This window comes from Coturnix japonica, chromosome 5 (genome assembly GCF_054131305.1).
Source record: "Coturnix japonica strain WE chromosome 5, WE-NBRP24, whole genome shotgun sequence".
Classification (NCBI taxonomy): domain Eukaryota; kingdom Metazoa; phylum Chordata; class Aves; order Galliformes; family Phasianidae; genus Coturnix; species Coturnix japonica.
This window is the reverse complement of record NC_140667.1, coordinates 40006136-40019014: the sequence shown is the minus strand read 5'-3', so window position 1 is coordinate 40019014 and position 12879 is coordinate 40006136. Positions and strand designations below refer to the sequence as shown.

At 36.2% G+C, this 12879-nt stretch overlaps 1 long non-coding RNA gene across 1 annotated transcript in view; it reads right to left on the bottom strand.

The window, feature by feature from the left end:
• Positions 1-12879, bottom strand: part of LOC107315167 (uncharacterized) — a 126859-nt gene that overhangs the window by 100841 nt on the left and 13139 nt on the right. The window contains exons 3-6 of the long non-coding RNA XR_004307593.2: positions 9456-9515; positions 9076-9129; positions 7905-7989; positions 638-829 (exon numbers count right to left, since the gene is read on the bottom strand). This is a non-coding gene — a long non-coding RNA (uncharacterized LOC107315167). The remainder of the gene's footprint in view (positions 1-637; positions 830-7904; positions 7990-9075; positions 9130-9455; positions 9516-12879) is intronic.

The following is a 12879-nucleotide window of genomic DNA, read 5'->3' as shown; positions in this document are numbered from 1 at the left end:
TAAAGCAGTTTAAAGTATTCATCCTTTTTCATCATAACTTTTAAAATAACATTTACAGAAATTGAAAGTTTTGTTCAATTAAATGAACTTCTACTTATTCAGTCTCATGAACTAATGCATTTCAGCTGTTCTCATTAATTGTCCCATCACAAGCTGCTCTGCAGGAGCCTTGCAGTGCTGTTTGGAAATACATCTGGAATTTATATCACTAAGATGAAATAGTTTGTTCTTCAAGACAATAAAAACTTCATACAGACCAGATGTGAGGGAAGCCTGATTTTCAGTGTCTCCAGGGATGGGGCATCCACCAACTATCAGAGCAAGGTGTTCCAGTGCTTCACTATCTTCATTGTAAAAACTTACTTCTTATATCCAGTCTAAATCTCCTCTCCTTTTTTCCCTTTTCTTACCACAACAGACTCCGCTAAAATGTCAGCTTCTGTTAGACTGGTGGGGAGGTTCAAACTTATCACCAACATCCTCCCCTGACATTGTGGTCCAACATATTAAAACAGGTGGCATTATTTTCAGGGCAACCCTCATAATATTGGTGTCAAACAAAGGTATGAATCACAATTCTAAACAACTGTGTAGGGGAAATTCCTAGATATTGCTGAGAGACATCTTATATGCCTACCTCATGCTGTTTTTTTTACAGTGGCAGAGAAGTCCTATTATTGTATTCTGGGAGAAATACACTCTATGTCTGTTTCAGAAAGTCTTCTGTTTGGTTCTTCCTGCTTTTCCTAGCTGATGGCCAACTGCTCTGCTTTTCCCTTGCATGGATGCAGCAAATCTTTACAAATAAGCTTGGTCACAGTTGTCAGACCTGTAAAGAAACCAGATAGGGAAGTATATTAAAAATCCAGTGGTCTAAGCATAAATGCACTTAGTCCTTGGACTGTCTGAAATAACAAGGGTAACTGAAGATTCATTTGGTTCCATAAATCTGTTTTGAGCAAAGACACCTCCAATGTGAATCAGATTTTGTTGTGGAATTTACTGAAGCTGTATCTTTTGCAGTATATTTTCTTAGTACTCTTCACTGGAATTGTTATATCAGACTTATCAACACAGTAGGTTGTATCACCCTCCTTCAACTTAAAACCATTTCCCCTTATCCTGCTTTTATCTACCCTTTCAAAGAGTTGACTCCCCTCCTGTTTACAGGCTGATACTGAAAGATCTGTAAAAGGCTGTAATTAGGTCACCCCACAGCCTTCTTTTCTCCAGGCTGAACAAGCCCAGCTCCCTCATTCGCTAACTGTGGCCCCACTGAAAGCAAATTAAAACCATAAGTGTCTGTTTACTTTCTTAAAAATGCCTTAAAATTCTCTAAGCCTTTGAGCATTTCAAAAACTGTTACCCTTAGCCTAATAAAAGCAACATATTTTTTACAGCATTCCACAACAAATCTATCTATAATTACTATTACAATGCTGTAGGTATGTATTACAGTAAATTTATAAATGAAGAGATATCAGCATTATTCCAATAACCGCTAATGAAATTTGCTTACTTAAACTAGGGATAGAAGAGCAAAACACTTCCTTGATTCTGAGAGATTTCTGTCTACAGTAAACGAGGAGACAGTTATGTGCACAAACAGGTTCAAACCTCAGTAGACAGATATAGCAGTTCTTAAACATGGCAGGGAAACAGTTTGTTGATAAAACCAGTTACTTCTGAGACACTGGGCAATTTTAAATAATAATAATAATAATAATAATAATAATAATAATAATAATAATAATAATAGTAATAATAGTAATAATAAGAGTATGATTACTTATTGCTTTTTAAAAATTGCAGTAAGCAACCAGAGAGTGATTTTGCAATATATATGATGCCTACTAAACACACTATGAAGTTTCAGATAATTTAATTTTTATGAATGAATCATTTCTAAATTGAACACAATGCACTGCCATTTTTTCTTTGTAAAAATCATGCAATCAAACTAAATAATCACCTACAAGGAGTGATATTGATAATATTATTAGGCCTGTGTTTTTTTTATTACATTTATTGCATTCAAGCTGAGATCAAGAGGTTAATTCCCAACTTGTTCCCCGATTATTCATAATTTTAGCCTATTGACTGAGCTATAGATCAGGGCAGCCATTTCTTTCTGACAAAAAAGAAAAGAGTCTTGCTTGTTTCCTCATCATTGATTAATTCCAAATGAAATTAATGCTTAATAGCTGCACTGTTCCAGTACATGTATATTTTGACCTTCCTGTTAAAGTAAACATGTATTTCAATACCATTATCAACATAATTCACTTGAAGAATCTTCCAGTATCTAAGGAGAAAAAAAAATGCATGTCTACTTGGTAACAAATGATTGTTTTTAGTCTTTACAAAAACAGGTTTTGTGCCCATGTAAATACAGCTTTACTCAGAAGGAATTCTGAAATTCCCATTGGTACACAGACAGAAAGAAAAGCTACTTCTACATACAAATAAGGATATAATAATAATAATGAAATTTATGCAGTAGTCCAAGTTTTACTATTACTATATACCCAAACCAGAAGCAGATATAAACTTCTTTAGCACCTCCAGCTCTCAAATGGAACGAAACAGTTGACCTTCAGCACCCATCCTCAAAAATCTACACAGCAGCAGTGTTTGGAACTAGCAGTGCACTTCAGCAGCTAGAACCATTGCTTCCTCTAATGCTTAATGAAAACAGGTGAAACAGGTGGGACTGTGATGCTAATATTTACACTGCTGATGAGAGTCTGCCCTTGTTTGGCAGAGAAGCATGTGTAATGACATTTGAAGTTTTCTACAGACACAGAAACACCAGAAATTCCAAAAGTGACTTTAGATTTAAAACTCAAGATGTCTTGAGAAGACAGAAGTGAGACAATATATATATTTTATTAAAAAAATTGTTCTTAAACACAGAACAGGCCAGTCTTCCAGAAGTGAAACACACAGAGCAGAATACGCCAACTATATGGATTTCTGAAATTATTATACCAGCTTAGAAGAAACCTGTCTCCCTGTTTTTTCAGCTAGCCCAATACTGAAAGCACAGGTGGAAGCCAGAGAAGAAGCAAGTTAAATGTAGTGATGAATCTATTTCCTCTTGAAGCACCAAACTAAGTTTACCAGTGCATTTCACATCTCTTCCTAACAGCCATTACTCCCTCTCCAAGTTTTGATTTAGTCACCTTGGGTGGGAATGAGAAGACTAGCATTGCAGTCAGAGCAGGATGAAACATATTTCCAAGCTAGCAGAAATAAAGGTTCATTACTGCAGATGTGAGCATGATCATTCCCTTTGTCTTACAGGAACTGGGTAAAAACAAACACAGACATCTCTAAAAAACAATTAGAATAAGAACTACTTCTGAATTTTCACCCAGATATGTTTCCAGGTAAAGGTACATCACCATCATCAAGACATTTTCTTTTTGTGAATAAAACATTATAAATCTTTCACTCCTGGTATATCACCATATTCTTATGATCTGATTGTGATTGTTCCCATATTACAGATGGAGAAAGATGCATAGCTACTGTGATTGACTTTGCCAAGGTCAGGAAATGATTTAGTGGCAGAGCTCAAAATAGCAAATTCCAAGTCTTCTGTTCTAACCATGAATCAAAATTTCCTCCATCAAACTATTGCCTCTGGGAAAAAAGAAGACACATATGATATTTTAAGTTAAAGCTGATGAAATCAAGTAAAATTCTTTACTCACACTACAGTGGTTAGAATACCTGCTGTTCTTCTCTAGCTGTAATCATCATGTGGTATTTATTTCTGGCAGTATCTCAGTGTCTTCTGTCACCTTTCCACTGACAAAGCCTTTATTTCTTAATATTACATTACTTATAATGTGTGTTGCCAGCCCACTCAGCATGCTTCTTAATTAATTACAAGTTGTAATATGTTTCTGGCAGCAGAGACAAAGAACTCTCCTGTTAGTAACAAGAGATTAGCAATTTCTTTCATTAACAATTGTAGAGAATATTCTATTATTATTAATTATATTTTCATTACTGTTATTATTTAACAGCAAGCTACGTGTACTGGCAAGTTTAAGATGTCAGGCCTCATGTTTTCACAGTGAGTCCTGAGATAAGAGCATTTCAGTAAAGGGTAAACATCCCTAAATTTAATTCTATCTACTTAGATACATAGATGTACACTTTATAGGGCTCTCTGAGCACTTAACAACATATTCTGTGAAGTGCATTTTATCAGACACCAATAGCTCATTTCATTTTCAGAAAAAATTATGTCACACACACAGGCACAGACACAGACCTACTCTTTTTTATTTGTTTCTTTTTTATTTTTTTAAAGAACTTTATAGTTTCTTTGCTCTATCTGTAAAGTACTTGTTCTTTGACAAATTCCAACACAAGTTTGCACTTTTATGTATTTCGTCACTTTTGGGTCCTGCAAAGGGGAAGGTTGCACTTCAAATAAGCTTTTGGAGAAGAGATCAAGTGGTCTCCTAATATGTCACCACATAACATTGTAACTGAGGATAGTACAGTATAATACAGATAATACAGTAGTATTTCTTTTAGTGACAGGAAAGTTTTTAGATCCAAATCAGTTCTGTGGTCCAACCAATGGAGCTTTCAGGTATAACCAACAGAATGATATGGAGGCAAGAAAAAGTGACTGGGTGAGGATTATAGTGACATAAACTGGTGCTAAAAGTAAAGGAAATGGTTTGAGAGTGCTTTTTTCCTTTGAGAATGGCAGCTTGCCTGAGTTGCTTCAGAAGGCTGGAACATTTTTAAATACCTGTCACTGAATCACAGAATTGTAGGGGTTGGAAGGGACCTCTAGAGATCATCGAGTCCAACCCCCCTGCCAAAGCAGGCTCCCTACACCATGTCACACAGGTAGGCCTTTTGGCTTCAGTACATTCTTAAGTGTTTTTACATGCAATGACACAAGAAAGTCATTAAAAGGCATCTTACCTCAGTGCTCACATTAAACCATACCTTGTTATCCTCTACTTTTTTTTTTTTTTTTTTTTTTTTTAACCGTTTCTATCATGGGAAGTAACTCATAATAGTAGGTAGACCACACCAGCATGGCTGGGATGGTTCTTATCTTCTGCAATTTCTCACAGTATTTTTATATTATTTACTAGCCCTGTCAAAGCTGTTTAATTAAAATGCAAGGGTCTGGAATATTGGCAAGAACTGCAATCACCCAGACCGACATCAATTTAGAAGCAGAAATAAATCCCATCATTTTCACTCTTCTATGAGGTTGGTGAGATGCAGTTGAGGTATGAGGCAGAAAGAAAATACAGTAACCATTTCATTCATTCCATCTAAATATGCTTGTATGAGTTCAGCCACAGATGCAGCTATAAAAACCTTTACAGTACAGAAACATTCTGCATAGCCTTCTTTGTCAGAATAACAAGTAGTAGCTACCCCAGAGTTGGTATGAAATTGTAACTCATTCTCAGGGCTAATCATAGACATTTCTAAACTAATTATAGTCTTCAAACTAATCTTAGGGAGGGAACTGCAACCTTGCATGTGTAGTAAGAGACCATCCATTACTCTGGTGTCAAAGTTTTCCCAGAGCTCTACTCAGCTGCAAAATTCCCATCCACTCCTCAACAAAGACATAACAAGGCTTTTTTTTTTTTAGTATTATGACACTGGATTCTATAAAGTCTCATCACTATTACTCCCTGTTGTCATACATTCCTCTACTGAACCTTAAAGCAACAGGTTTATTGGAAGTAAGAGACATATTTACAGAGCTGGATACAGACATAACAGGGATACTCTGCCTGTAGTGGTTACTGGTTGGACACGATATTTATGATCTAGAAACTGTACATTCACCCATAGCGATAGAGATACAATGGAGATACAATACAGAACACATGGAGTCTAGAATAGGAAAACTCTCAGTGTGACTTTTGGCTGTTTTTATCTATTCTGCAGTAATAATTGAAATTTCAAACTGAATTTCCAGTAAACATAAGAAAATAAATTATACAATTTATTTATTATATATTGGCTTGTCTTACTGTTTCCCTAACAATATGTGGACTCTTGTCCTCCACATACTGATGCATTTCATTTGGCTTTTTTTTTTTTTCTTCCCCCAGTCTTCTGATCTAGAAGAAATCCAACTTTTACCTCTGAGCTTAGAGCAACTATCTCTTAGATGGGAGATATCACTGTTATTCAAATAAGAAATCCTCCATCTGCCAACTGTATTCAGAAGTATGACAACTTACTGCTCCACAAGATGGAAGTAAATAGAGCAATTACACTTCCAGTACCTTTTTTAAAATATTGGATAGCATGATAACTCCCATTCTGCCTTTAAAATTATATTTGATAAATTTGATATATATATTTAGTATATATTGATATATATATTTGATTAATATATAACTGTAAAAGGCCCTTCAATTTCTGATATATCTTTTCATTATTCTTTTGGGAAAACTGAAACACAGAGTATTACAGAGTCTTGCTTGGAGAGAGAAAGCACGTCCAAGGAATCAGAAGAGCCTGTAACATATAGTTTCTAAGTTTTGAGCTTCAGCATCAGCAACTTCCTTCTCTGCAATTTCGCCAATTTACTATGAAATGTTACATTTCATACAGTGTTAATTGCTAAAGCTTTAACTGATGAGATGGAAATCATGAAGTTTAGCAGACAGTGAAGTTTCTTAAATGGCTATTAATAGGAAGTTATTGATGATAATGATGATGATGATTTTGGATCCAACATTTACTGTTACAATGATCAGAATCTTTTTTCAAAGTATGGAATCTGAGATAAAGATCTCAAACAGACAACCAGTAGAAAGAGCAGGAACAGTGTCATAGAAACAACTCTAAGAGAAATGGAACACTGTGAATACATGAGTGATATTGGGTCTAATTCCAGAATAGCTGTCTTTGGAGAAGATTGTTCATTTATTTATTCACAAGGTTTAGATTTGATTGTCTGTCTTTGGGTTCATGGGAGTAAGTTTGAGAGCAAGCCCTGCTACGCAGAATAATTTTCTATGCAGAAATTTGTATTAACGTCAGCTTATCAATTTTTTTTCTATACACAAAGCATTTAAGAAAAGACAGTTTGTAATTTCTGCAATAACAGTAAAGGCACATCCAATCAATCTCATTATTTCTTCTAGTTAAGGATAATTCATGCAAAATAATGGCTCAGTCTCACACCCATGATTGTCTTAGTGAGGATCTATACATGAGTTACCAAGAAACTTTAGGAAATTTCTGCAAGAGAGGAGACTCTCTTGCACAGAATAAACATTTGCCAGTGTTTTAAAGAGGGGAGAATAAAGAAAAGAGTAATTGGGAAAACCTTACCTCTGTGAAGATGCACATGGAAAAACTAAGATCTTTTCTCAGTTTAATTCTATTAGAAAACACAATTTCTCTGATATTTCAGGTAGATCATAGAATCAAAGAATCACAGAATCATAGAATGGCTTGGGTTGTTAAGGAACATAATGATCATCTATTCCCAACTCCCCTGCTATGTGCAGGGTCACCAACTACCAGATAGGCTGCCTGGAGCCACATCTAGCATTAAATGCAGTGTCATCTACCTACTATGGGATCATTTTTGCATTCTTTTCCATTTGTTTAAAATCATATCAATTTGTATGTAGCACTAACTCAGCAGATATGGTCTGTTGCTGAAAAAAACCTATCCACTTTCCATGAGAGAAGTTAGAAGCCACTAGAGAAAGAAAAAGTAGTGCAGCTTCTTTTGGTAGCACTAGGAACCCAAGATTCAGTGGACTGGATGACCTGTAAAAGTCCCTTCCAACTTAAATGATTCTATGATTCTATAATTTTTGCGTAGGATAGTAGTCAAGTACCTCATCATCTGCTGTGGGAGATCCAGATATTACCTGTCACAGGATACACTCTTCAGGAACGTTTCCAGTCACTCAACAGCCTGGTCTCAGGAAAGACATAACTCAGTTTCACCATCATCTACAAAAAGGGAATGGTAACACCTGCTCACCATATACTGTGTATTTGCTTCAATTTAAGATTTCATTAATCAGTTAATGGCTACAAAGCATACAGGAGATGTTAACAAATATTCACAGCAATTCAGAGGTGTAAATTGGTGTTTGCTAATAGAATCTTCCTACTGTGCAACACTTCACTTACTGAAGTCTATCATCTGCTGCTATTACAGCTGATAATTGAGTCAGTCTCACCAGGAGTGTTTGAGTGTTTTGGACAAGCTTCTTTGGGAGTCTTTTCATGCTGATATGCTATTTTGAATGTTGCTGTTGAGGTATTTTTTAATCTTTTTCTTTTTATCTTACACAGTCCTTAAATAGCTTACTAAGGTCTGTTTAAACTTAAAGGAAAAATTAGCTTGGGCTTCAGATTTTCTGTTTTCATGCAGAAAATCAGAAACCTAAATCAAGACAATGCTTTGTTACATACATAATTTCCTTCTGCTTCTACCTTAGAAGCAGAAAGCAAAAAGAAGAGATGACTAATGCTATTTATTTTTTATTCAATCCATTTGTATTTGGTGATGGATGCATTGGAACATGACTATTACCTCTTTTTACTGCAAGATTAACCAAACTGATCACTGAAGCATTCTAATCTTCTCTTTATGTAGGAAAAAAAAGAAGAAGTGTAATTAATCCTTACAATTGGCAGCAGCTTCCTCAGTGGAAATTGAGGAACTCTTAGAATTTTTAGAATTACCCTGAAGTTTTTTGAAATAATTGGATCAAGCAACTAAAAGCTTCTTATTACAGAAGGTATTTGAATTTCAGTCTAAATGAAAGTTCAGAGGGTTTATTTTTCTAATTCCTTCATTTTTCTTATGCATACATTTAGAAAATGTCTTCTGCATTATGAATGCAAAAATTAATGAATATTTTGAATGTTCATGTGGTGAGCCATCAAGAGTCTATAGCTCATTTAAGAAGAGAAGGAAAGAACAAGTGAAAAGTATTCTTAAATCTTAAATTAGTTATTTTCCTACAATGCAAAGTGTTTTATGACACTACAAGCTTAAGGTGCCACTGTTCTCATGTTAAAACTCACCTTCTGGTCAGCTGAGTTAAAGCAGTTTTCTTCAGAGACTTCACTGTCTTTCTCCTGACAAGAAAATGAATCAGCATACACATTGTAAGTCAGAGGATCTCCCTATTCTGCTTCATTTTATTGCGTTCAAACTGTTGTTCTGATATAAGTAAGTATGAAAAGACAGTGTTTCTAGCAAATACTTTTGCATACTGATTTATGGGCTAGTTATTAGATATTCAAGTTTTAAAAAACTTGCCTTAGACAATTCAGAGCTTCTTTAATAGTCTCCAAGACAAGTAAATGATTCTTACCAATTCCAGCATCAGACAATATTCTAATTATTACAACTTGATAACAAATCTCAAGCTATTCAGTGTTAAGTAGATCTAGATACTTACATTTTAGTGGAATAGATTTCTATCTTCCATACCTGAAATACACAACGATTCCTCAATTTTCTGGAGGAAATGAACAGAAAAACAAAAGCAAACAAATCAGCCAACAAACAAACCTTAGAAACCAAAAGCAGAATGCAATTAGAAATATATGTTCAAATATATATTCAACCAATATGGTCTGAGGAAGTTGAAGTTTGGGACAGGATATGCCTATGGTTTGTGATGGACAGATTCAAAATTTTGGAACATTTAAATGTTGGCAATATTACGATAGAGACACCAAAGCTCCTAGTGGTTAGCAATAGCTCAGAATATCACTTAAGGTCAAAATACTGCTTTCTAGAACTTTTGTACTCATGTCTTCTACACCTCTGCAACACCCAGGGCATAATTACACCTTGATCGCACCCTTGTCTTCTCTTTCTATCCTCCCATGAATTATTTCACTCAACTACTGACAAAATGTGTTTTCTACAATTTTAAAACAAAACAAAACATTTTCTATTTATTATGACTTATATATGTAATGGCAGCAGAAATTCCTTTCCTCTAGTCACATGACCAAGGCCATTAAAAATCATATGTTCCAGAATACATAATGTACCTACATTGTTTCAGCATGAAAATATCAGTTGTACTTCAGGCATATAATACAATCTGCTCAACAGTTTGAAGCCAAAAGACCTTGTTTCCAGGTATTCAGTGCCCACTACACCAATTACCTTCTGTCTCTTTAGTTGTACATATTGATTGTCCTCATCTGTTTAAATTACAGGTGTGGTTATAAAGAAAATCCTGACTGGATCCTAGCAGAGAATTTATTAACATCTATTGAAAAGTCTTTTGCAAGAAAATCTGATGATATACATATGGCATTGCATGAACATCATTGAATATGTTCAGTGTCCTAGACCACTCTAAAGCATCTCAGTGCCTTGAATGTGAGAGTTGTCCGTAACTGATTATACTCAGGGGCTTTGAAGAGTGTGCTGGGTCTGGCTGGGACAGAGTTCGTTGTATTCACAGCATCCTGAATGGAACTGTATTTTGAGGTAAAAGTATGTTGGTAACAGCAGTGTTTTCAATACTGCTGAAAAGTACTTACACAGTGTTAAGGGCTTCTCTTTTACCCACTCTGCTCCCCTGCACTGCATAGGCCAGAAGTAAGCAATCTGGGAGAGGACATCGCTTGGACAGCTGACCCAAACTGAACGAAAAGATATATCATGCCATGTAATGTCATGCTCAGCAATAAAAATTGAGGTGGGGAGAGAGTACACTGCCAGGCAGCTATTGCTCAGAGAGTGCTCAGGCATCAGTCTCCTTGCAGGAGCTGATGAGTGATTATCTCCATGCCACTCCTCTTTCTTTCAGTTATTAAACTGTATTTGTCTTGACCCACAACCTTTCTCATTTTTGCTCTTACAAACAGATCAAAATGTGTATGTATAGTGCTTAGCTCACTATAGCTTAGCTCACCAGGCTCAAACCACCACAGTTATATTTGAGGGGCCAAGAGAAAAAAAAAAAAAAGAAATTAAAGACTTTTCCTATCTTTACAAACAAACAAACTTTCTCCACATCCAGTATTGTTCATAAATGCCTATATTGTCCCACAGTAGCATCCACTGATAAAATTACATTAAATATATCTCTGAATTGAGGCTTGTAGCTAGCAGTATTCCCCTGAGGTCAGTACTAGGTTCAATCATCTTGCTCAAAAACTTTATTAGCTACATGAATGAAAGGATAGAGTCCACTCAGCAAGTTTGCTGATGATTCAAAGCTGGGAGAATTGTCTGATACATCTGAAGGCTCTGCTACCACTCAACAAGATCTGGACAATCTGGTGAGTTGGGAAGGGAGGAACCTGATGAAGTTTAACAAGAGCAAGTGCAGAGTCTTGTACCTGTTGGGGGAATAACCATGTGCATCAGTACAGGTTAGGGAATGACTTGCTGGAGTGGAGCTCTGTGGAGTAGGACCTGTTGATCCTGGTGGGAAACAGGTTGGCCATGAGCCAGCAGCGTGCCCTTGTAACCAAGAAGGCCAATGGTATCCTGGAGTGCATTAAAAAAAATTGTGAATAGCGGGTCAAGGGAGATTATCCTCCCCTCTACTCTGCCCTGGTGAGGCTACAATTAGACTAGTGTCCAGTTCTGGGCTCTCCAAATCAAAAAAGACAGGGAACTTCTAGAAGTCCAGCAGAAGGCCAAGAAGATGATGAAGGGCCTGGAGCATCTCCCATATGAGGAAAGGATGAGTAACCTGGGTCTGCTCAGTTTAGAGGAAAGAAGACTGAGAGGGAATCTGATAAACGTTTGTAAATATCTGAAAAGAGGTGGGACGAAAACGGCTCTTCTCAGTGGAGTTTTGCAACAGGAAAAGGAGTAATGGCTGAAAAATAGAATTAAGGAAGTTCCACATAAATATGCAGAAGGACTTATTTATGATAAAGGTGATGGAGCACTGGAACAGGCTGCCCAGAGATGCTGCGGAGTCTCCTTCTGTAGAGATACTCAAGATCTGGCTTGATGCCTACCTGTGCAACTTACTGTAGGGTACCTGCTTTAGCACAGTGGGGGTTGGACTTGATGATATCTTGAAGTCCATTTGAACCCCTGTGATTCTGTGAAAACAGACACTGCCAGACTGTATGCCCCAGACAAGGCAGCCAAAGTAAAGCAAATATTCATATGAAAACAGAAATAATTTCTTCCAATGCCTATGTTAACCTTCCTTTTTTCAAAACTATCCAATCACACTACTAAAGGTTGAAGGTCATGACCTTTAACCCTCCAACCCAGTCTCAGGTCCAGTATTCCATTGCTCACTTCCGCATTGGAAGATTGTGTTTATCTAATAAACCATACCATGATTATTTGGTTCTCTGGTGACCTAAAATATGTTATTATACTTTATTGTCTTCCTTTACTTTTACATGCTGTGACCGATCAAATTCAGTATTCAGAGTTTCACACAGAATGAATAGCTTTTTATCTGTAAGATACCCCTAAGGTCTGACTTTTATGTGGCTTTGGAAATCACTAACAACTCAGATGGCTTAATATCTCAACAGTCTATTCATTTGTGCCTGTAGGATTCACACAGGCACCAAATGCCACTAGAGAGAAGCCAAAAGTGGTGAAGTGAGTCAGCAAGACCGAAACAGGTACAGAAAATTAAAAGACATTTTTGTCCTTTTTTAACAACAACAAAAGAGTACTATCAGTATTGTGAGGATTAGAAAATATGTTTTTTTTCTTCCATGAAACAGAGGAATGGAATAATTCAGTTATTAATTACAAGAAGGCTTTTACATTCAAGCGTCTTGTCTCACACAATTCCACAATGGGTTTCAACAGTTATTTGGAACCTACACATCAACACTTAAGTGATACCAATGAGAGTATTATTATGAAAT